The sequence below is a fragment of the Poecilia reticulata genome, chromosome 6, assembly GCF_904066995.2.
Source record: "Poecilia reticulata chromosome 6, P_reticulata-male-v2, whole genome shotgun sequence".
Classification (NCBI taxonomy): domain Eukaryota; kingdom Metazoa; phylum Chordata; class Actinopteri; order Cyprinodontiformes; family Poeciliidae; genus Poecilia; species Poecilia reticulata.
The window spans coordinates 3,263,896-3,289,978 of record NC_088835.1 but is presented as its reverse complement, the minus strand read 5'-3'; the positions used below and the strand labels follow the sequence as shown (position 1 = coordinate 3,289,978).

General features: G+C 41.1%; 1 protein-coding gene across 1 annotated transcript in view; it reads left to right on the top strand.

Moving 5' to 3' along the window:
• The first annotated feature begins 576 nt into the window (after nucleotides 1-576).
• The window catches only part of ripor1 (RHO family interacting cell polarization regulator 1), a 75,447-nt gene continuing 49,940 nt past the window's right edge, over nucleotides 577-26,083 (top strand). Inside the window, exon 1 of the mRNA XM_081607666.1 lies at nucleotides 577-861. The gene's annotated coding sequence lies outside the window, so the exon portion shown is untranslated. The remainder of the gene's footprint in view (nucleotides 862-26,083) is intronic.

The window sequence follows — 26,083 nt, the reverse complement described above, 5'->3', positions numbered from 1 at the left end:
CCAACTGAACTGTTATGGCAAGACTTGAAAGCTTTTGTTCAGAAATGCTTCCCATCAATAATCAGACAGAGCTTCAGCTAACTTGCAACAAGAAATAGTCAGACATTTCAGGCATTAGTAGAAGATGCAAAACTGGTAGAGACAGAAAGAGTTGAAACGGCCAGAGAAGCTGGAGAGAGTGGTTTCTTTACTTCAGTATTTCATACTTTCATAGTTCAACTAGATAAAAAAACACATTTTTTTATAACAAGCTTACAAGGATGCTTTTAATAAAATATTTTATTTATTTATTTATTTATTTATTTATTTATTTATTTATTTATTTATTTATTTATTTATTTATTTATTTATTTTTTTATTTATTTATAATTAAGTGACCACTTTAAATCAACTTTTTTTTCCCATTCCACTAATGATTTTCAATGATCAAACTAACTGACCAGCTCTTGTTCGGATGTTTTTAGGTGAAGCTGATTAATGTTTACTGTGCAGGACAGTGACGGTCAGCTCACGCACCACTGAACAACTGAGCACCCGACAACCCTTGAAGCTGTTTTCTTTTGAAAGAGCCTAAAGGAAGTTGATATGTTGGGTGTGCTCTTTACTTTGTTTTAAATTCAGCGGTAATTGCGTGGAAGCGAGTGTTTAGTCAGGGGAACTTGTAAAGCGGCAGACAGAAGAGGAGCGATCTGAAGCATCAGGTCAGATCCGGGACAGCGGGGACAGATCCGGGACAGCGGGGACAGATCCGGGACAGCGGGGACAGATCCGGGACAGCGGGGACAGATCCGGGACAGCGGGGACAGATCCGGGACAGCGGGGACACGGCAGGACGAGACAGCAGGTCATCGCTGCAGACATGTAGGTTCCACCTTTCATTGTCATGGCAGTGTTTATATGAAAGCTGCCTGTTCCAGCTCTCTGTCAGGTCTGACGGACCGGATCTGCTGTTCTGTCTGTTTCTGGACGGAGCGGCTCCACCTGTTGTCCCGAACCGGGAGCCCAACATGTCCAGTACTGCAGGGCCAGCTCAGCCCATCATGTGGCTGTTTGAACCTCACAGCAACACTAGAAGTCTGCTGTCCCGCTGTCGGTCCTCAGCACTGCGCTTCAGTTTGAAATTCTGTTTAACTTAAATATTATACATATAATGATGTTTATTTAAATATATATCCAGTTGTTCATAGTAATCAAACTTTTGAGATCTCCCTTAATGTCACACATGAACAGCTATGATTAGTCTGGCAGCATAATAACCTATAATGAGATACGGAATGTCACAAGTTTTAAATCAGAAATGTTGTCATTACTGGAACCTTTACGGAATGATGATTTACTCACACTGGTATTCTAGTCATTCCACATCCAGCTGGCTGTATGAATATGGCTCTGTGATTCTTGAGATAAGGGACAAAATGGGTTAAAATCTTTACAAGAAATAATGTAATTATTCCTCAAGCTTATGTATTCAGATATGACAATTAATGTTTTGGAAATGTAAAGATGCTAAGGTGCAGGCTCCCAGCTGTAACATTTTTTTTGGGAAAATTACATTTTTAATGGACCTTACTCAGAACTTTGTCAACACCATCTGAAAAAAATAAATATAAAATTATTTTTAATTACCCTATTAGTGATAGTTCTTCTCAGTTTTACAAACAAATGCTTCTCAAAAAACAAAATAAATATTATTTAAAACAAAAAAATAACATAAAATCCATCTGACGGAGTTGATACAGAACTGACAGTGGTGACACACTAGTGAGTAAAAAGAAATAACTGAAGTAATGCCAGTTAAATGGCATTACATAAAGTAATGCCATTTATGTAAAATACATTCAAATGAATTAACTGCACATACTGCAAGAACCCGGGATGAGGGGGGTGGGAAGGTGACTAAGACTAAGACTAATAATGTCCTGTATCAGAACAATAATAGTGCTGCATCTTTAAACATAGGGAGTTTCACAGAAGGATCTGCTGAGGACCGACCATTTGGATACAGGGAGAATAAGAATCGGGGGAGAACTCAGGCTTTGTGAGTGCCAGAAAATGCTGCCCAGCCACACATTCTGCTGCCGTTCAGTCAGGAAGCTGGTGATCTGCTGACAGGTGGAGGTTGGCACTGTGAGCTCGGTGAGCTTCTGGTTCAGGATGTCTGGGTTGCTGGTGTAGAAGACCACCAGCAACCCAGGATCCTGGTGAAAGTCTCCTGGTGGTCAAGGTACTACTGGACTAACTGCAGTCCCAAATTGACTGAATCATCCACCAACCTGTTTGCCTGGTAAGTAAACTGCAGGAGTCATAGCAGGGGAACATATTTTTCAAGTTAACTGGACTTTCTCTGCCATTTAAACCGATCCTTATTATAGACTCTATGGGTCAGGAACAGTGGTGGGGGCATCATGATAATTGAAAGAGTGAGGAGTGAGCAAAATGTGGGTTAATCATAATTGCTGTTATAATATTTAACAAGGGTGTCCATATGTGCACTTGGCACCAGGACACCGTGGGCCACAGTTCAATGATCGGCTTTGTTGTTGTTTCATCGGATCTGGAGCCACACGTCTTGGACACTCAGGTGAAGAGAGGTGCAGAGTTGTCCACCCTATGGAGGAAACCGGGTGTCTGGGCTCTCCCTTAGAGATATGGTGAGAAGCTCAGTCAGCTGGGAGGGACTCAGAGTAGAGCTGCTGCTCCTCCATGTCAAGAGGAGCCAGTTGAGGTGGCTCGGGCATCTGGTCAGGATGCCTCTTGGAGCACTTGGTGAGGTGTTCCATGCACATCCCACCGGGAGTAGACCTCGGGGAAGACCCAGGACATGCCGGAGGGATTATGTTCCTTGGCTGACCTGGGAACGCCTTGGGATCCTCCCAGAGGAGCTGCAACAAATGTCTGGGGAGAGGGAAGTCTGGGCTTCCCTTCTTAGGCCCTGTTTACATGACAATGATCCAACGAAATTGGAATTTTTATTTAGTTTCTGTTAACACATTTACATGAAGACGTTCTAATTACAATCTTTGTTTACACAGTAACGGTACACATCGAAAAGGTGTAATGCTCTCGCCACGCCACTAGTTGGTGCTAGGTTCTTTGAAACTAAGTGCGCATGTGTTAAAAAAAAAAAAAGATCTACTTGAAAGCATGTCGATTCGTGTTTCCCCATCAGGTACCGTTCACCCAGATATTGGGGAAAAACACGCACTGTGTGTCTGATTAGGATGCAGTTGGAAAAAAATGGGATAACTTTGCTTAAACACGTTTTTTGATCTTTTGCGGTGTCCGTAATTCTCTAGATAAGAACAAGCGACTGCTTGTTATGATCGCTAAACAAGCACACGTGTATTTTGCCACCTGGGCTGTGCGGAGCGGTGAAGAGACTCTGAGGGAACCGTATCTGATGGGGAAACACGAACTGTAGTAACACCAGCATCGTCAGTAGCTTCTTCTTCTTCTGTGGATTGTTGGAAGCAGTTTTGCGTCATACTATGTATGAGGTGGGAATTCCCTGACAGAAAAGATCCATTTATTCTGTTTACAAGACAACGGAGGCCAGTATGTTTTAGAAACATCGCACTCTGGAACCCGTTTTCAAACTGTGCCGTTGTCAGAGAAAACATTCGCCATTTTTGTTTGAAATGGCGAATGTTTCGTTGTGTTTCGTACAAACACAACGAAATTCTTCAGTTTTCACCCGAAATTGTTGTCGTGTAAACGGGGCATTAGGCTGTTCCCCCCCATAACCCGACCCTGGATAAGCGGAAGAGGATGGATGGATGAATGAATCAATGAATGAATGAATGGATGGATGAATGAATGAATGAATGAATGGATGGATGGATGGATGAATGAATGAATGAATGAATGAATGAATGAATGAATGAATGAATGAATGAATGGATGGATGGATGGATGGATGGATGGATGGATGGATGGATGGATGGATATTCAACAACAATATGGCAACAATGCCATGTTGTTAAAACATTGTCAATTCCTAAAAGGGAAACAAAACAGTCCTGACCAGATGATCAGCTTGATTTCAGTGCAGAAGAGTAGCAACTCAACTCTAAACCCCTTTGGATGACAGAGCTCCTCATCCTCTCTAAGGCTGCATGCAGTCATCTTAGGAAGTTCATTTCAATCAAATGTATTCAGCATGTTGATCTTTCAGTCATGATCAACAAGGAATGACCTCAGGCTAAAATTAGGTTTGCAAAGTGTGGACAGTAGGTCCTCTGCATGGTGGAAATATGGACTGCCAGGACACGCCGTTGATGCAGAAGGACAGTTTATAGAAAATATCAGCTACAACATGTTTGTCATTAAATACTCATGTTTCTGCTTTCATTTTAATTTGATCATAAACAAGATCACAAACATCCAGCAACTTTATTCAAAACCAGATTGGGCCCTCCTATTGACTTACTTTGACTAAACAAAACAAGTGATTTTGAAGAAAGAGTGATTTGTCTCATTTTTTTTATTGCTGAAAACAGACAAACCCTGTTTTAGGATCAAGAAAGATGAAAATAACTCAGAAAATGTAGAAAATTGTTTACCTTGTAGCAGATGTTTATGTTTCAGATTGTTTGTTTTGGTGATATATTGCATGTTTTTTTTATCCTTGAAGAAGCAAAAAAAGACTGTCACATTATTTTAGTATTTTGATTTATGAAAACATTAAGATTGTAGTGGTCTTTCTTGTGAGTGAAATATAAATATTTGGTTTCCATGATGGGGTTTCATTTATTTAGAAATGGTTGGATTCATGACTGTAGCCCTGGATCTAACACAACAATATAGAGATGCACAAACAGAATATCTGAACTAATAAAATTTTTTGAAGCAATTAATTTGTACCTCACAATAGCACAAAGCCCATTGGCCTAAAGCACCTTTTTAAATTTGCAAGTGTTTCATAACTTTTCAGTGACTCATAAAGTGTCAGTCAACATTTCCTGACAATCTGGAAAAGCTTTCTGAAATGTCAACATATTGCAACAGAAAAAAATGACCTCAACACATGTTTGAAATACTTTACATGCCAGCTCATTCAGACTTTTGAGAAGTTGAAGTAAGTCATTGTTCTTTGCTGCTTGGATTCCTACATGTGGCTCTGCAGTATGGAACCTACTTTATCTAAGTTCAAAATCATGTTATTCTGGTGGACAAAGGAAGACAGTTTTCCCTAAATAATGCTGTTGCTCATTACTCCAAGATGTCATGAGTCCAATAGCAGTGTCCTGATGGCAGGTGCAGATGTTATGTGATTGTGTAATGAGCTAAAAGAAGCCCACCATTTGTGTTTTAAAACTGCTGTATGTAACTTGTGTTAAGTTATATTTGTTCAGACTGTCTGAACAAATATCTCCATGTTGTCCATAACTTGAGACAAATAATATGTGAAAAGATTGACCTCTTCCACCTCCTCTCTGATCTAGTGCTGTCTGAAAGAGCACTGCTCCAGACCAAAAACAACCAATCAGGGCCAGGTGGAGGGTCAATCATGAACATGAACTTGCGCATACACAAGTTTGACTGACAGCGCTAAGGCCCTCCTCCTGGCTTTGATTGGTTGTTTCTGAATGACCTGTGTATTTGCACAGATGACAGCAGGTCCATAGGGAGAAGGCAGAGAAGTTTGATTCTTTTCACAGATTATCTGTCTCATACAATACTGTCATGAAATAGCTATGATCGTTTTTAACAAATTTACATTAAAAAAATAATAATGATAATAATAATAATGATAATATGTGTTCTTTTTTTAACATGTGTTGCATACTGCAGCTTTGATGTGATCTCTGTAATTTTTTTTTAGCCCTGACCTACCCACCTCTTCCAAACTCAGGTTACTGTGTGTATAGACAGCTTGCCATGGCAACCAGGTGATATGATCAACCAGCTTCAAGTGTGAAATCAGCTGGTCAGCTTCAGGTGTGGTTGTTTGAAGGCTTGAAGGCTTGTGATTGGCTGACATAGGTTTTAGCTTTGCCCCACACTGCCCTCTATGGGTGTGACATGTTTAAAGCAATGTTCAGTAATGTAATTCAGTTTGTGGGGATGAGATTAGTTTATAGAAACTAATGTCTTCGCTACATTGTTTTTAAAAGATCCGGCTATGTGAGGACTAGGCCTCAGTCTGCTGAAGTCAGTCACTGTCAGACGCTTCAGCAGCTGCCTGGAACACCATCACTGCCCTCATGGTGCGTCTGCCTTAGCTTGTTATTGAAATAGCCATCACTAGTCTGCAGGTGACCCCTCCTGACCCCACTGAGGGACAAGGGTGTAGGAAAATGGATGGATGGATGGATAGTCTGCATGTGTTCCAGACTGAAGTATGATATTGTTTTGGCATCAGTTAATTTTTTAGATATTGTTTGCTGAACTGTTTCATCAGACTTCAGGCTCATTAATGTTAGAGTGTCTGGAAAACTTTCCTTATATCTGCATTTAGATTTCAGTGTATCTAAATAAACATGTTAAAAGGATTGTTTGGATTTTTTTAAAGAAGGATTCAGTTAAAATCTATGAGAAGTCATTATCTTACCTGTGACAGATAATTATCTTGGTATCATTGTTTAGAAAAATCATGTTTTGTTCCAGGATGTGTGTAGTATAAGTTAATCTTATCAAACTGGATGTTTGAGTCTCTGAGTGGCTGGTCACCTGTCAAAGCTGTTCAACCTGAAAATCTGAACCTGTTGCATCTCACCTCTAAATCAGCTTTTCAAGCTGTCCTGTTTAATGTTGCTGCAATAAAAATGAATGTTGTAACAGGTGATAATATTGGGCTTGGGCAGAGTGTGAGAATTCTCCCCCACACCTTCCTGCATGCTGTTGCTTTCTCTGTGAAATGAACAGGAAGCCCATTTTTCTTTTTTGAAGGTCACAATGTCTGATTACCTATTTTAGCTAATGATCAGACCTGAGCTAACAAGCTGCCTGAATCAGATCCAGATGCGTGGGTAGACCATGTAGATCAGGTGGAACATGGACGGTTCGCTCCCAGGTGTGCAGACTTCATGCTACATGTGAACTGATTAGCTTTATCAGGATCAGAACCAAACGCTCAGCCTGTAGGACCATTTTCTTTTCTCTCTCTTTCTCTCTAACAAATATTTACCAGTCTGACTAAGGTAATATTTGCTCTGCCAGTCAGCAGGTTGTGAGATTAAAGGACCCCTTCCAAAAGCATTTTAACCTGAATCATGGATTTTGCTGACATATAAGCTGTTACCAGCTCTATATTGTACACATCTTCTGTGCTGGGCGTTTTTGCCGGTTTGTACATGTGAAACCTTTAGGACACTGTTAGTTCACATGTGTAGCTTGTTGCCTGGGAGTGAGAGCAGCTGCTGGGAAAGAACGTTCTGTTCTGGAAAGAGTCTTCATTATAAAGTAGTTCAGGTAATCACAGATTTTTACTACCTGCATGATTTTTAATTCCTTTTTATCTCCCATCCAGAATATTGATGTTGCTTTCGGCTGTGTTCAGGATTCTAAGTGAGAAAAATCCGTTTTGCAGCTTCAGTGTCAGTGAATTTATTTTTAGCCTTTTCTTGTTAGGCTGAATAGTTGAAAACATATTTCAAAATCCTTTACTGACCTAGAAACACATCTTTGAAAACAGTATTTTCAGATTTGAGCCTTCTTAACTCCTGCAGCTCAGCGAATGGAGCTGGTAACAGTTTGACTTTTTACTCACTTTTTGGCAACTGTCTCAATGTGGAGAAGATCTTAGGAGTTTCCTGCTATGGATAAAAAAAATTAATGTTAAAATTTTTAGCTATCATGGAAAATACACAGTAATGAACAGGACAATATTGCCTTTTGAAGTATGTTTGATTCCACTCTTAATCAGTTGAAGGGGATTTTGATCTTTTGTTGTCCATGCTTGTCCTTCCTTGAGAATTTTTAGTTTTTCCTTGATTTGTTTCCTGGACAGAAGTGACCAAATGCTGCCTGGGACTGTTTTTATTTAAGTCACTTGTACGGTACTTTAAGAGCACCTTTTGCACTTTGTTTACCACTGCACTTTAAGCATAATTTTGGACAGCAATAACCATTTGCACACAAGAAGTTTTATCTATTTAATATTTTTTGAGTATTTTAATAATTAGCATGTAGTCTTTTGTTCCAGGTTAGGGTTGTAACAAGGCAGCATTTTGCAGCTGGATTTTCAGTGCAGATGAAGGTCAAGGCAGAGTAAAGCACTAAAGGTATATTCACCTCTAGAACAGCATCAGGAACATCTCCAAAGACAACTGCAGCCTTAAACAGTCTCAGCTGTGAAAGACCAAACCACCTTTAATTCACAGCAGACTTCACCAATTTACAATTTACACCGATTTGAATAAAATGCATTTTCCAAATACAAATACACATTCTTATTTACTTTTTATAAATATTTTATGTTTTATCCTTACACCATAAGTACCATTATGAAACACCACAAAAACCACCACAAACAAACCAACTCCCCCCTGCTTTTCCTCTTTGCCTCCCCCTGATCCTGTAAATGGTGGAGAGGACACAGTACAGACAGGTGAGCTATTCTATCTTAGCACCTTCACACTTTAAACATTTGCTTAGGTTTTACTAAACAGTAGCCCTTCTTTGCTCTGAGTAATGATTATCCTCCCTTCACAGACAACCACCTCACCTCTCGGTGTGGAGAAGCTGCGCAGAATCCTGAACAAAAGGCTACATGCTAATCATTAAAATACTCGATAAATATTAAATAAATAGTTAAAACATCTTGTGTAGAAATGGATATTGATGTGCAAATCTATGCTTAAAGTGCAGTGCGAAATAAAGTGATAGTTGAATTGCTAGTTTTAATAAAGAGCAAAAAGTGCTCTTAAAGTGCACCTTTAAGAGCACCTAGAAGTGACTTAATGGACCTTACCACAGGGGCCGCGTTTCATTGGCTAATGCCCATTTCACGTCACAGCGCAGCTATCACGTGCGTGACCGTCTCACAAACACAAGCTACAGTAGTAAACTCATGCTAATGTACATTGTGGATTGCAGAAAGTTTTTGCGTCAGGACTCGAAAAAAAAATGGTTCTCCACAGTCAGTGGGGTATCTGTACAGGCGATGTCCGGTATCCTGATTGTGTTTGTGGAACTAAAATTCAGATTTCCAAAATCTGAAACGGAATTCCTTCCTTGGATCAAAGCTTGTGCACGACCGCATTTGCAGCTCAACCGTCGTAGGATCAATAAGAACAAAGTGTCTGCTGGCGTAAGTATTATTGCTTTGCTTTCTTTGTGTTTAGTGAATGAAAAAAATAAAGTCAACAATAAACACATCCATTATGAAAACCTTTTAGCCAAGTACAGCATAATGGCAGTACCGATACAACTTCTACACCTTGAAGCCTGTCTGGTACACAGTCTTACGTTAGCTGAACAGATCAATATGCAATGTGTACCGTATACGACATACATTAAAGATTTTATTTTACCTGAAGAGGCTTTTTACTAAACTGTAATCGTGTTAGCCACGCTAATCGTGTTAGCCTCCGAGTACCGTGTATCAGGCCTAGGCACATACGAACATTTGCCAACAGAAATCACCCTCAAAACCATGAATGCTCGACTTACCCTGCCTTGCAAGAACAACAGGCATCAGTGATCTTGTCCACAGCTATATTTATGCTGAGGGTGTGAGGATCTGCTGTTTTCCTCATCGACCGGTAGCTTTTCGCTAGGTTCAGATTACGTAAATTTGTAACTTGAATTTACGTTTAAAGTCTCTTCTTTCAAGTCTAAATAGTAAATCTGCCCTATGGTGCCTCATCAATTCTAACATTATCAATGGAGATCAGTGTAATGAGTGAACATGGTGGTTGCAGCGAAGTATTAAAAAGTACCTACTGGCCATCTTGTAAGACAAACGAGTGTAACACATGCAGGAGTGTCTGTAAAAGCAAGAATGAAAAACAGTTGTTGAAGGACAGTAGAATGGCTTTCAAAGAAAAGATATATGTTGAATAGCAGACACTCAGTTGCTCTTTTATAACCAGATCATCTTTGTTCTAACAATTTCTCTGTTTACTCATTCTCCTTTGTGATTAGGATTGCTGATCAAATATTTCTTCTCACTGCCATTATCTGATTGTCACAATTTAAACAGCTCAGAAATTGAATTTTGCATGAAATAAAAACTGTTAGTGCCTCATTAGCAGTTTTCTGGTCCTTGCTCTGTTCTGCATGTCCTTTTGAGTGGAAGTTAGCTAAGGTACTGTTGTAAAGAGACAACATGTATATATTTTTGAATGAACTGAACAGGAAGTGATTTTATCTTGACAAACTGAAGTAGCCCTTTTTGTAGTTGGGCAAGAGGTGAAGATTTTGGGAGAAGTTATTTTGTTCTATAATGACCTGTCATTTAACACAGTGTTAAGTTGTAGAGACATTGATTGGTCATTATAATGAAGCAAAAGCTAATATGGACATATTGTTAAAAGGCATTAGAAGTTCAAAGTTTGAAAATGACATTGGCTAATAGATCATGTACTCCTCTCATGATCTATCCATGATCCATCAGAGCCGGGGTCTGCAGCTTGAGCTTCAGTCAAGTCTCCAGTCTTTAGAGTGAAGCTGAAGTCAAGACTTTAAAGTTAGACATAAGTTGAAGCTGTTGTATCATAACAGTTCTGAAATTCACATTTTTGGTGCAAAAATTGCCAAAATTTCAAAATAAAAGGTATTAGTACCTCCTCTAAATAGTCTGGTCACTGCTCCATTAATGATGTAGACAGAGGAGATCTTATGGACTGTGCAGTTAAAAACATTGAATCACCGATTTCCCAACCGAAGTGTGTTCATAAACCTGATCAGTAAAGTAGACACTGATTCTATGTTGTGTTTCCAATAACACACGTTTAAGTTTCCGGTTGTCCCAACATATATGACAAGTTCAACACATTTGCATGTTACTGTACTAAACGCTGTAGTTTTATGTCAGAAAATATAGCAAAGAGGGAGACACCTTGGAAGACTTTTACTTTGAAAAATACTTACAGGAAATACTGATCTGTGTTACTTGGAAGGTTACATAATGACCAGAATTTTTTCATAGACAGTTAGGCTGGTTCCACCGCATTGTTCTCAGCAGAGCTGTTTTACCGTATCTGAATCACTCTGCCTGAGTATTGGCTAACAGGAAACACCTTTCTCATCTGGTCTCTTCTTCCTCCTTCATTTAGTCTACTCTGCCTGTTTTGTTTTTTTCATAATTACAGTTCATCATTGACAGTCCAGAAATGTCTTTTCCTCTGATGTTTTTAGGCAGATAATTCTGATTGGTAAGATTATGAGGAAAGATGAGGCTTTACCTGGCCGGTGCTAGTTGCTGGTTTCTTTTAGCTCAGTTCTGTCTTCTTTTTAAGGAATACAAAGAAAGTACATTTTATGTATATAGCACCTTTTGCAAATAAAAATGACAAAGTGTTTCACAGATAAAACAAGCTGAAAAACAAAGATATACAGATAAAATGCAATGACACAAAATAAAACAAAGTTAATTAGTTATAAGCTTTTCTTCACAATAATTTCTTCAACTGCTTTTTGAAAGAGTCAGTGAAGTCAGACCAACATAAAACCAGCAAGAGACTCTCTGCAACTGCCTGAAATGCCAGATCCCCACGATCTGACATATCAGATCATGGGGATCTGATATGTCCCCACGATCATATCAGATCCCCACGATCATATCAGATCCTCACGATCATATCAGATCCCCACGATCATATCAGATCCTCACGATCTGTATTTGGAGTTTTAATCCAAATTCCTGGATGAAAACACCCTGCATTTGGATATAATACATGGTTCATGCTTACATTTCTAAGTGAATGCACAAATCCCATTCATATCTTTGATTTTTATTAAGCTTAAAAGAAGCAGCATCAAAATTCTGGTTGTCGATGTATTTACAGATGGAAAAGTTTTAAGATTTATGCAATTTCATGATGACAGAAAAGTAACTGTCCAGATCAAGCTGATCAAGGGAAAAGAGGATCACTTAGATTGAGGAAATATTTGTTGTTGCGTAAGTAGCTTAATGGTGGACAACCAAAAAATGTTCTGTTGTAAACATGTGGTTTTTATGTGAGCATGCAGAGTTAATACTTAAAAATATGGCAGGTGAAGCTGATTAATTTTTGGGGTGTAACTAACAGACTCCAATCTACATGTTCCTGAAGAGTTGAACTTTCTGCAGGTAGTAGAGTTGCCCTTGGTTGGTTGGTTCATTTAGAGCAGGGGCCTGGAGCTCCAGTCCTCCAGGGCCAGTGTCCTGCAACGTTTACACTTCCCCGGTCCAACACTCCCCAAACGGCTGAATTACCTCCTCAGTATGGAGTCAAGTTTTCCAGAGTCCCGCTAATGACCACCTGAACATTTGACTCAGGAGTGCTGAAGCAAACACATCTCAAAGTAAGGACACCGAGCCTCCAGGGTTGGAGTTGCCCACCCTTGGTTTAGAGCCAAACTGATGTTTGTGTTGCATGTAGATCAAGTTGTGCTACTTTTCAGATTCTGGGAGTGCCCAACTAAGTGATGACCTCACCCACTAGAGTTTCAATTCAGCTGTAATGGAAAACCACCCAAACTGCTTAGAGTAGAGTTGAACCAGATCAAGCTATTACTAGATGCATTGGAAAAGAGCAATGGAGATCCTTTAGTACTTATAGATGTTGATGTGTGCTGCTGTAGAGACTGTTGTTTGTCTTTGTCTTTGAAAATAACCATTTTGTCTCTCTTTGTGGATTGATTGACATATGTAGTACCAGGAATAAGACATGTACTCAGGCTACGATAGATGAGCCAAGCAGTGTCCCGTTGTAGTGTTTAGTAATAGAAGAAGCTCTATCAGGCTTGGGTCCAGGGCTAGGAGTCTGGAATGTTATAGAGAATTCCTCCTCTGTGGAGTTTCTCTCCCCCATAGGGAGAGCTGCTGTTATCTCTGAGGCCTGTTCTACTGACAGAAAGCTGTCCACTGCACATAATTCATGTCTGTCCATCTATGTAGAAATCAGGGCCATGAAGAGACCGTTGGAGGGACAGGGGGCAGACACAGAATAAGATCGAAAAACACAGTACAAAAACATAATCCATATTAATGAAGATTCTAATATTTAATCAGATCATACTATGTCATTGTCATGTGGGGGGAATTCAAAGCAAATATAGTCTATATTTTGTAAAATTCAGCTTCTAGTTAAAGCGGAACTCACAAATGCACACAAGGGGGATACTTCACAGGCATCAGGTAAAATATGTTACACCAGTTAAATTAACAAAAATAAATAGTCAACCACTCAGAATTAAATTTTGTTTGGCCTTTAGCCACAATGATTTACTACAAAATCCACAAACTAAGAAAATAATAATAGTTATCCTGATAAATAACTCAGTAACCAAAAATTCAAAAGTCCATGTCAGTAAAGAAACTCAAATGGTTAAATGTCCAAATATTCTCGATCCTTTTTAACACGAATATTGTCTACAAAAGAGTTCCATATCCTGGGAGAATTTCTCCCTTTTAATCCAGTCCCAATCCAAAACGAAAAATCCAAAGCGTCAAAACCTCCCCCAAAAAATGAGAAAAAGAGTGGTACCACTAAAAATCCCCAAAAAGAAACGTAATGTCCAGATCTCTCCGGGAATGTCTTTCTTATCTCCCCCCCGGTGACGTCCTCTCGTTCCGTCGGCGTCCTCCTGCACCTGGCGGCGTTTCCTGGGTGAAAGCTCCAATCCAACTCCTGAAGCGCAACGATCCGCGGCGCTGGGGCGAACTTTGATTGCCGTTTTATCACTTTTCTTCGATTTATTACTTGTTCTAAGCGTTCAGTCAATTCAAGTCTCCCGCTGCACGGACCTGACGGTGAGCGTCTTCCTCTCTGATTGCGCCGCTGCGCGCCGACGCACACGCCCCTTTTTATACATTAATATCAGCCACACCTAGAAACCCAATATGACCTGCCCAAAAATCAGTTTTAAAAATGGAAATTCGGATTTATTTTACCATTAAATAACAACTGTTATACAAGCCAGATGATACATTTACTCTTCAATGTATTTATCCAGGAAAAAAACAAACATAGTGGTTATGTTACAATCTTCCCCGACAGGTATAAAGTTGCTGCTTCTGCTGCTGACAGAGCTGGAGGGCTGTGCTGATCTGAGACTGTAGTTATGAAACAGACCAGAGGAGAGAAGGTCACTGGTTATGAAGCATGTTATTAAATAAGCAAATTTGCTGCTATTTTACTAAATAAACCCTAATCTCCATAGCACCTTGGCTGCAGACTGCTTTAAAGATAAAAAAATCTCAGAGGGATTAACTCTATAATTTTTCAGTGTTCGCACCTCTGAAATCTAGAATTGTAAGGTTAGGATCAATTATTTTCATTAGATTTTGTCATCAACAAGATGTTGAGAAATATCCTTGCATTTGGTGACGGATCTTGTGACTGGTACGTTTTGGAAGCCGCTGCTCTCCCGTCTTTCTCCTTCTCTCTTTTTTCAAAAAGACCATCGGCCAAATTTAATGTCATGTCTCCGGCAACTATTTGGAGTTGTTATCCGTGGCTTCTACTAACCTGAATTGTCCTATTTTTGGTCCATCACCCGACACAGCAGTCCTCCAGTACTCTGCCACGGAACTCTTCAAAATCCGCTTACAGCTACATGGAGCACCACCACCAGCTCTGCTTCTACATGCCGATATTTTCTACCTGCCCTGTAAGAAATACATCCATCGAGGCTCTCGCCGGGTCTTCTGCAGTAACGGACCTAACTCCATTGAATCCACCTGGTCTACTGGTCGTCGTCCACGAAGAAACACCGGTCGCAAAGCTGAGCACAGTGTGCTAGCCCGCGTAGCTAGGTCAGCTAACGCGTAGCTAGGTCAGCTAACGCGTAGCTAGGTCAGCTAGCGCGTAGCTAGGTCAGCTAGCACGTAGCTAGGTCAGCTAGCGCGTAGCTAGGTCAGCTAGCGCATAGCTAGGTCAGCTAGCGCGTAGCTAGGTCAGCTAGCACGTAGCTAGGTCAGCTAGCGCGTAGCTAGGTCTGCTAACGCGTAGCTAGGTCAGCTAACGCGTAGCTAGGTCAGCTAACGCGTAGCTAGGTCTGCTAACGCGTAGCTAGGTCTGCTAACGCGTAGCTAGGTCTGCTAACGCGTAGCTAGGTCAGCTAGCGCGTAGCTAGGTCAGCTAGCGCATAGCTAGGTCAGCTAACGCGTAGCTAGGTCAGCTAACGCGTAGCTAGGTCTGCTAACGCGTAGCTAGGTCTGCTAACGCGTAGCTAGGTCAGCTAGCGCGTAGCTAGGTCTGCTAACGCGTAGCTAGGTCAGTTAACGCGTAGCTAGGTCTGCTAACGCGTAGCTAGGTCAGCTAACGCGTAGCTAGGTCTGCTAACGCGTAGCTAGGTCTGCTAATGCGTAGCTAGGTCAGCTAACGCGTAGCTAGGTCTGCTAACGCGTAGCTAGGTCTGCTAACGCGTAGCTAGGTCAGCTAACGCGTAGCTAGGTCAGCTACAATCTACCGCCAGAAATGGAGGGTTACCCCTGTAACTGTCCCTGTCTGTCATTCGTTTGAAGCAACTATATGTCAACCATCTGGATCAACTCCCACTATAATTGCCGCCTTGTATCGCCCTCCGAAATATAATAAGGATTTTATTTCTGAGCTTGCTGGCTTCCTCACGCATCTTTCTACGATCTCACCAAATGTAATAGTTATTGGGGATTTTAACATTCATATTGATAATCAAGAGTCTCCACTAAAGACTTCATATCGTGCTTGGACAGCTTTGGACTTCAGCAATACACAACTTTCCCCACGCATACTAAAGGACATATATTGGATTTAATCTGCTGCTCAGGAGTTACACCCACTGACTGTAAAGCGGATTCTCTGCCATTCTCAGATCATTTCTTTTTATCATTTGGAGTTCATATTTCACTTTCTAAATCTAACCCCCCACATGACATAACCTTCTGTAAAATTAAGGACATTGACCTGGATAATTTATCAAATTGTATTAATAGACTACCTACTGCTGATCATTTCTCTTCCACAGATGAACTATTGGCTCACTACAACAAAAGTCTTCACAACATCCTGAACAATTTTGCTCCACTTAAAACCAGATCTGTTTCTTTTACTCATACAGCACATTGGTTTAATTCCACTCTTCGACAATTAAACCCAAAAGGACGTCGCCTTGAAAGACTGTACCGAAAAACTGGTCTCACTGTTCACAGACATGTATTCCAGTCACATTCTTTTATACAAAGATGCAATTTCTTTAGCCAAATCAACATATTATTCCACTTTAATCAATTCTAACAAGGATAACTCCAAAACTTTATTTTCTGTACTTGCAAACATTACCAAACCACTAGATCCCCTTCCTCCCCACCTGTATACCTCTGATTTTTGTAACACTTTGGTATCATTTTTTACTTCTAAGATAGAAATGATCCATCAGGAACTTATACCCAGTCTCGCCTTAACATCACCTGTCCCAGTTTCAGTTGTTCCTACCAATTCATTCTCGGTCTTCAGCCTTCCCTCTGTTGATGATGTCACCAAATTAATTCAAAAATCTAAATCTTCAACCTGCCATTTAGATCCTCTTCCCACTGTTCTTGTTAAAGTGACCCTCCCTCTCTGTCCCCTCTCATCACTAACATTATGCATTCTTCCCTTACTACTGCTGTTGTTCCCTTGGCTCTCAAAACTGCAGCAATAACCCCAATACTTAAGAAACCTGGTTTAGATCCCAATGAACTCAATAATTTCCGTCCTATCTCAAATCTTCCATTTATTTCAAAAATTCTAGAAAAGACAGTTGCTGCTCAACTCCATTCTCATCTTTCCAGCAATTATTTATATGAACAATTCCAATCTGGCTTCTGTCCACTCCACAGTACAGAAACAGCGCTTCTTAAAATTACAAATGATCTCCTTCTTGCTGCTGACTCTGGTTTATTATTGATATTCCTTCTCCTTGATCTGACTGCGGCTTTTGATACAATTTCACATAACATCCTTATTGACAGATTATCCTCTCTTGGCATTGTAAATACACCTCTCAGCTGGTTTTGTTCATATCTGTCAGGCCGCTCTGTTTGTTCGGTTAAAATCATTTTCCTCTCGCTCAGTTCCCGTCTCCTCAGGTGTTCCCCAGGGCTCTGTCCTGGGACCCTTGTTGTTTATCATTTACCTTCTCCCCCTTGGTAATATTTTTCGCAAACATAACATCCAGTTTCACTGCTACGTGGATGACACCCAACTCTATGTTTCAACCAAACCTAATTCCATGCTTCCATTTTCCTCCCTCACTGACTGTCTTCTTGAAATAAAAAAATGGTTTACTGTTAACTTCCTCAAATTAAATTCCAGTAAAACTGAACTTCTCTTAATAGGTACTAATTCAATACTAAGTAAACTTGATAATTTCTCCATTTCAGTTGATAACTCCTCCATTTTTCCCTCCTCTCAGGATAAGAGTCTGGGGGTCATCCTCGATAGCACCCTCTCTTTTGCCTCCCAGGTCAATAATATCACTTGGTCAGTTTATTTTCATCTCCGAAATATTCGCCGTCTCCGTCCTTCTCTCACTCTGCACTCCACTGCTGTTGTGGTCCACAGTTTGGTCACATCTCGTTTAGACTATTGTAATTCTCTACTTTTTGGTCTGCCACAGAAAACTCTGCATAAATTACAATTGGTTCAAAATTCAGCTGCTCGTATCATTACACAGACCCCTTAAATTCATCACATCACACCTATTTTACAACAGCTCCATTGGCTTCCAATCACATATCGCATCAACTATAAAATACTTCTTCTAACTTTTAAAGTAGTTCACAACCTCACACCTTCATATCTCTCGGACCTCCTTCACATTGCCACACCCACCCGTTCCCTCAGATCCTCTTCTTCTGTCCATCTCACCGTCTGACCGAGTGAAATGTATTCGTATGTGTTAAAACTTGTTTAGCACTTGTTTTTGTGCATGTTATCATTTGTACATAATGTTTATATATATTTTTTATCATTGATAATGATAGCTCCTTAATCTCAATGATGACTACGTGGTTCAATTAAACTTACATAAATAACTGAAAAATATATCTCTATATAGAAACATAATAACTTTAATTTAATGGATGTCTGACAAATCCTGCCTTTTCTTCCCAGTGTTATGACTGGAACTTGTAGTCTGGTGAATTGTGGGATTCAAGCACATGCTTCGTTTTAAGGTGGTAAAACAAATGGCTTGTATTTCCTATCTTACATGCACTTTGCAGATTAAAAATTTCTACTCCTGGTCTGACTGTTTTACCCTCCTTCGGTCTTAAGAGACAGGGTTACTTAGACTCCAAGAGTTTTTTTATTCTGTGCGCAGTCCGACAGGCCGGGTCGCATTGAGTCCGTGTGTGCTTTTGAGGTTTTCTTTTTGTGGTTTTGGAAAGACCGTTACACCATCACCCTGATCCCAGGTTGCTCACTGTCTGACCGTGGCATTTGCTGTGCTCCTTCTGAGCACCGCTATGACCACAGGAGGGTTAAGAAGTAGGGTCCGTTACACTCAGCGAACTGTACCCTATGAGCGTCCGGGCGGGGTGGTGTGCACTTAGACCTCTCAGTTCCCCACTGTCTGATCGTGACATCTGCCACACTCCTCAGTGGCGCAACTACGCATTATTCAGGTGGATGCGAAAACATAAATCGGGGCCGCCCCACCCCAAGGAAGGCTAAAGGAGCGTGGAAAACATACGCTCGCTCCCACACTGTAAAAAATTAAAAGTAGATTTTATGGTAAAACGCCGGCAGCTGGGGTTGCTGAAATTCCACCGTAAAACAAAAAACAGATTTTACCCGTAATTATTTTTTACGGTTGAATTTCGACAACCCCGGCTGCCAAACATTTTAATGCAAGACCAACCAAAAAATTTTTTTATAAATTTATCTGCATGTCATGATGGAGTCTAATTTCTTAACCCACATGCAGAACACCAAGCAGACAACAGAAATCCGTTACATAACATTATTGTAAACACAAAATAATGATCAACAATCGGGTTCTGGAGAAAGTCTGCAATCTGGATCACCAAGCACTGGAATGCAAAAAAAGAGAGATGGTGAGTTCAGGGGTCATGGAAAATGGCAGTGTCAGAATAAACGGACTGGTCTTACTTGGGTGGAGGAAGGTCTTGTCCGGGGGAAGAATCACTGTGGTTACCGGAGTTTGGTTCAAGTGCTTTTTGGTTCATCTGCTTTTTGCGGATGATGTGGTCCTGTTGGCTTCATCGGAACTTGATCTGCAGCTCTCACTGGAGCGGTTCGCAGCCGAGTGTGAAGCGGCCGGGATGAGGTTCAGTGCCTCCAAATCCGAGGCCATGGTCTTGAGCTGGAAAAGGGTAGAGTGCCTTCTCCGGGTCAGGGGGGTCGTCCTGCCTCAAGTGGAGGAGTTTAAGTATCTGGGGATCTTGTTCACGAATGAGGGAAGAAGGCAGCGGGAGATCGACAGGTGGATTGGGGCAGCGTCTACTGTGAAGCGGGCGCTGTACCGGTCCGTCGTGGTGAAGAGAGAGCTGAGCAAAAAGCGATGCTCTCGATTTACCGGTCGATCTACGTTCCCACCCTCATCTATGATCATGAGCTTTGGGTCATGACCGAAAGAACGAGATCACGGGTACAAGCGGCCGAAATGGGCTTCCTCCGCAGGGTGGTTGGGCTCTCCCTTAAAGATAGGGTGAGAAGCTCGGTCATCCGGGAGGGACTCAGAGTAGAGTCGCTGCTCCTCCACGTTGAGAGGAGCCATTTGAGGTGGCTCGGGCATCTGGCAAGGATGCCTCCTGGACGCCTCCCTGGTGAGGTGTTCCGGGCACGTCCCACCGGGAGGAGGCCTCAGGGAAGACCCAGGACACGCTGGAGGGACTATGTCTCTCGGCTGGTCTGGGAACGCCTTGGGATTCCCCCAGAGGAGCTGGAAGAAGTGGCTGGGGAGAAGGAAGTCTGGGCCTTCCTTCTGAAGCCGCTGCCCCTGCGACCCGACCCCGGATAAGCGGAAGAAAATGGATGGATGGATGGATGGATGGATGGTTCAAGTGGAGGGTTGCTGCTTCACTGACGAAGAGGCTGTGGTGGAGGGAGAACAGGTAAGCTTTGGAGCACAGGAGGCGAGGAGCAAGTGAGACTGATGACGGGGTATCCAAGGACGTTTGGTTTACTACGGATATGTCAGCGGAACTGGCAACCAGTGGGTCCACAGCGTCACGAGGAATAACCTGAGGAAGAGGCACAAGGAGATATCACTTGAGGTCCACAACAGGAGATCACAGTGATAAGCACAAAGGGCTGGAGTACCAAATACTGGCTAACACTCTGGATCTGAAGTGCCGGCAGCTCCATCCTCATACACTCCTCCAGATGATCTGATTAAATGCAGCTGTGCAGGAATCCAGGAGCCACCGGCAAAACCCTCAGGAGGGAACCGCTTCTTGGCACCCTCGGGTGGTAAAAGAGGGGGAAAGCAGCAAAAAGGAACCATTCCAACAACCCCGTTTCCCAACACCGTAAATTGTTTTTACGGTGGAATTTCGTCAACCCCAGCTGCAGGCGTTTTACCATACAATCTATATTTGTTTTGTTTTTTTACATTGTGGGGTTGCAATAATTCCATCGTTGAAAAATTACAGGTAAAATATGTTTTTTGTTTTACGGTGAAACGCCGGCAGCTGGGATTGCCAGAATTCCACCGTAAAAAACATTTACGGGTAAGAAATTTTTTTAGTTTAACGGTAAATCTTTGGCTGTTGGGGTTGCCAGAATTCCAACGTAAAAAAAATTACAGGTAAAAATGTTTTTAAGAGAAGCAACGGGATCTGGTGTTGCCGAAATTCCACTGTAAAAAACAATTATGGATAAAATATGTTTTCTGTTTTACGGTAAAACACCGGTAGCTGGGGTTGCCAGAATTTCACCGTAAAATTACAGTAATTACCGTATTTTGTAAAATACGGTAAAGTTCTGTCAACCAAAACTTCTAGTATTTTACTGTATTTTCTAAAATAGGTAAATGTCTGTCAACTACCCCTGCCGATATTTTACCGTATTTACTAAAATATGGTAAGATACCGGTAGCTATGGTTTTGCTTTAGCAAAATTGGCCATGTCCTTTTGGTAAATTAAAGATGCTGACGGTAGTGAAAAATTAGGTGGCATCGCCCTTTACCCCACTTTACCTTCATCCAAGCAGCAGGGCCTGCCATACAGTTCTCTAGATGTATGACAAATCTATGGTCAACCTAAAATTAAATAATCCCAAATACATAATTTAATCAAACGCTCTCATAATGATGGTGGCGTCGGCTGTAGGAGTTTGCCCTGCAATTGGTGGATTGTCAGTTTGATACCTGGCCTACCTTTGAGATTTCAGTTTGATATATCAAAGTCATTATAGATTTAATTATTAAAAAAACAAAGCAAAGTATCACACCAGCATTCTAATCTATGTAAATTACTTTTGCCGTCTGGTTTATGGTTTTACATCATAGATATAAATATCAGCAAGGGCTACTGTGGTGGCGCAGGGGTGAAGCATAACCCATGCATTGAGGCCTTAGTCCTCACGCCGGTGGTTGCAGTTTTAATTCCCGGCCTGGTGACATTTGCTGCATGTCGTCCTCCTCTCCCATATCCTGTCAAACAACTTTCAAATAAAGGCCACTAGAGCCAACAAAACATTTTTTGAAAAAAAAACATCAGCAAAATTTGGAATTTTGGCTGATTAATTCTGTTAATTTTAAGGTAATTAGTTGAGGGCAGAATTACAATATTTTTTTTATGAATTTTACAATTATTTAGATTTTTACAATAGATTTCTCTGTTTTCTACATTTCAAAATCACTTGCAATATATGTTTATGGAGTTATTGTAATTCCATGTATTTTCTACAGTAATTAAGTGCTTTTTACATTACAGTTGGCAACCGTAACAATTTTACAATTTTTTTGCCGTAAATTTACGGACTTATTTTACAGTGTTGACTGACGGTGATTTCATGTATTTTCTACGGTAATAAAATGTTTCGGATTTTACGGTCAAAAACTTGTATTTTACCATTTTTTACGGTGAAATTTACGGACATTTTTTACAGTACAGCGACCCTGCAGGAGAGAGTGACCTTTCACTATTGTGAAAACTTATAAAAGACTTTGCAGTAAGCTTTTGTTTTACAGTTTTGTTACTTATAGATGTTGTTCTGAGCAGATTAAACTCCTTACTACAGTTTCTGATTTGTGTTCCTGTTTCACATGGAGTAGCTTAACCTGCAGGGCTGACCTAATGGCACAACTGCTTTGCATGCACTACCTGCTCAGTGTAGGGCCAAGAACCAGTCACTGTACAGTGACTTCCACTTACAGTTCGACATATAAAATTATGCTGAATATAACCTGTCAGTTTGAGCTCTCTGCAATGAGTACATTGCAAACTACATGTTTATTACTGAATACCAGTACTGAAGTACAAAATGAAACATGGTAACAATGTTTCATTTTCTACTTTACTTCAGGTGGTGTGACTATCTGACCGTGTTATAGTGACTACATGTTAGTAAGTAGCCTAGATCACTCCAGTGACAGCTAAGCTGCTTACTGGCCAGCTGGAGATTAACTGGAAAGTCCCCATTTCATAGGGGTCCACAAACAGACACAACACATGCACACTCGCACAGAGCCAGTCATGTAGGGCTTAGTAAGGCAGGAACAATCTGCCAGCTCAGTATCAAGCTTTTTTTGTACTCCTCTGGAATAAATAAAGTGATTGAATGGATCAGGGGTCTGCAACTTGGGGCTCCACAACCTCATTTGTCTTTTTGGGCCCTTTACAGAGGCTCCTAGCTTTGCATGAAAATGTGTACAGAAAAATAATAAAAAATAGTTTGTTTTTCACAAAAATGTAATCTATTGTACAAATCATGGCCACAAATGGTACTGGGGTATTATTTATTTAATTAAATCAATTACTCTTGTTTCATTGGTTTAAAACAATCTCAAGTGACCTTAATCTATTCCAAACATTTTTCTGTTTAAAACTTAGAGAAATAATTATATTTAGTTTAATCAAGCAAACGTTTTTACATTTCAAATGTCAGAGGCTGCAGTATGTTTCTTCTAGGGGTCATGGATGTTTTGTGCCTCCATACAAACTCTACCAAACGTTTAAATCTTCCCGGTGACAGAGTCAAAGGAAAGCCTAACAGGTCTATATTAACATCATTTCATTTTTGTTGTTAAACACATTGATGCTTGGTGAGATGAGATAAGATGACTCTGATGCTTATTAACCACTGCCTGCAGGTATTTTATAGAGAGAAAAGAGGAGACGAAACATGGGGAGGTGGTAAGGTGCTAACTTTTAAGGTTGTCAACTTTTGTCAAACACAAATGTTTCTCCATAATTTTACTTCTCAAGCTGAATCTATGTTTAATGTTTAAAAATCGCATGACTTGTTGCCTCATCACTGGAAGGTAGTCAGTTCGATTGCAGGCTGTGTGAAATTTGCATGTTGATGATGTTACAGTGATAGTGAGGCAGGGTAAGGCTGTGGAGTGTATGGACCTTACCAAGCTCTGCCTAGAAATGCCCCTCGAAAGTCCCACGTGGTTGCATGTCTCACAAACAAAGCCTCATGGAGCTTAGTTTATATGTGTAAACATGGCGTCTTTGATTTCGACTGACTCTCTGCAGAGTATTTCTGAGTCGATTAGTGTAGCATTTCTGCCGGATTTTCACAAAATATCAGCCATGACAATAGACAAGGGAACCAACAAGTTCATGTCATCTTTTTTGGACGACATCAAGGTGTTTGAGCCATGCGATGCCTCCAACATTGTGCACGTCACAGCTAAATGCTACCGGTCGATGAGGAACACAGCAGATTCTCACACCCTCATCATAAATATAGCTGTGGACAAGATTACCGACGCCTATTGTTCTTGCAAGGCTGGGTAAGTCGGGCATTCATGGTTTTGAGGGTTACTTTTGAATCAGTGATTTCTCCATCCATCCATCCATCCATTTTCTTCCGCTTATCCGGGGTCGGGTCGCGGGGGCAGCGGCTTCAGAAGGAAGGCCCAGACTTCCTTCTCCCCAGCCACTTCTTCCAGCTCCTCTGGGGGAATCCCAAGGCGTTCCCAGGCCAGCCGAGAGACGTAATCCCTCCAGCGTGTCCTGGGTCTTCCCTGAGGCCTCCTCCCGGTGGGACGTGCCCGGAATACCTCTGTTCCCATTTCGGCCGCTTGTACCCGTGATCTCGTTCTTTCGGTCATGACCCAAAGCTCATGACCATAGATGAGGGTGGGAACGTAGATCGACCGGTAAATCGAGAGCTTCGCTTTTTGGCTAAACTCTCTCTTCACCACGATGGACCGGTACAGCGCCCGTTTCACAGTAGACGCTGCCCCAATCCGCCTGTCGATCTCCCGCTCCCTTCTTCCCTCATTCGTGAACAAGATCCCCAGATACTTAAACTCCTCCACTTGAGGCAGGACGACCCCCCTGACCCGGAGAAGGCACTCTACCCTTTTCCGGCTCAAGACCATGGCCTCGGATTTGGAGGCACTGAGCCTCATCCCGGCCGCTTCACACTCGGCTGCGAACCGCTCCAGTGAGAGCTGCAGATCACGTCAGTGATTTCTGTTTTTGGCAAATGTTTGAGTATGCCTAGGCCTGATGCACTGTACTCGGTGCTAGCGTGGCTAATACAATTACAGTTTAGTAAAAAGCCTTTTCAGGTAAAATAAAATATTTAATGTATATGATACGGTACACATTGCATATTGATCTGTTCAGCTAACGTAGGACTGTGTAACAGACAGGCTTCAAGGTGTAGAAGTTGTATTGGTACTGCCATTATGCTTACTTAGCTAAAAGGTTTTTATAATGGATGTTTATTATTGACTTTCTTTTTGTCATTCACTAAACACAAAGAAAGCAAAGCAATAATACTTACACCAGCAGACACTCCTTTGTTCTTACGTGGTCGTGCACAAGCTTTGATCTAAGCAAGGCATTCCGTTTCAGATTTTGGAAATCTGTGAATTTTGGTTCCACAAATACGATCAGGATACCTGACATCGCCTGTGCAGATACCCCACTGACGGTGAAGAACCATTCTTTTTCGAGTCCTGACGCAAAAACTTTCTGTCGGTCTGCTAGTCCACAATGTACATTTGCATGTGTTTACTACTGTGGCTTGTGTTTGTGAGACGGTCACGCACGTGGTAGCTGCGCTGTGACGTGAAATGGGCATTAGCCAATGAAACGCGGCCCCTGTGGTAAGGTCCATAAGCAGAAAAGCAATGTCCACAGGTGGTCATTTTATAAGTCTATAAAGTATCTATTATCAGCCATAATTACAATATTAATATTGGATATCAATATTAGTTTGAATTTTATATTGGTGCACCTATGTTTTTAATAGAGGGCTTAGTTAAAAGTATGTTTAATACCTGCCTAGAGACTGTAGTTTATATTTATTAGATATTTTACAAAAAATGTTTCTAGAGGAAAAGAGCTGGTAGAGACATACCCCAAAATACATAGCTGCAATTAAAGTGGAGGATAGTTTTCAAAGTGTTGATTTAGGTGGACTGAATAGAAATGCATGTCTCACTTTTCAGATTTATGATTATTAAACACTCTGAGAACTATGTATCATTTTCTTTCCATTTCACCAATTCAGAACAAAACTCACTTTTGTTGTGAATCCAGCCCCAGATCAGATGCCACAAAGCAAATGTAGACCCAACTCCAAGTGTTTATCCTGAATGACCATTTCTACCTTGATTTGGAGAGCTACTGTGTGTTGTCCATAAAGCACACAACCAGTGTCCATCTAGTTGGATAAGAACTGACCATTCTGTGGGCCACCATCCAGTCCTCCACAGAAAGGAAAATACAGCTCTTCATTTCAACATATTTTCTGTTATTTCTTTTAAAACTCTTTACTCATTTTTAAGCAACTCTGCACTGAACCTAAT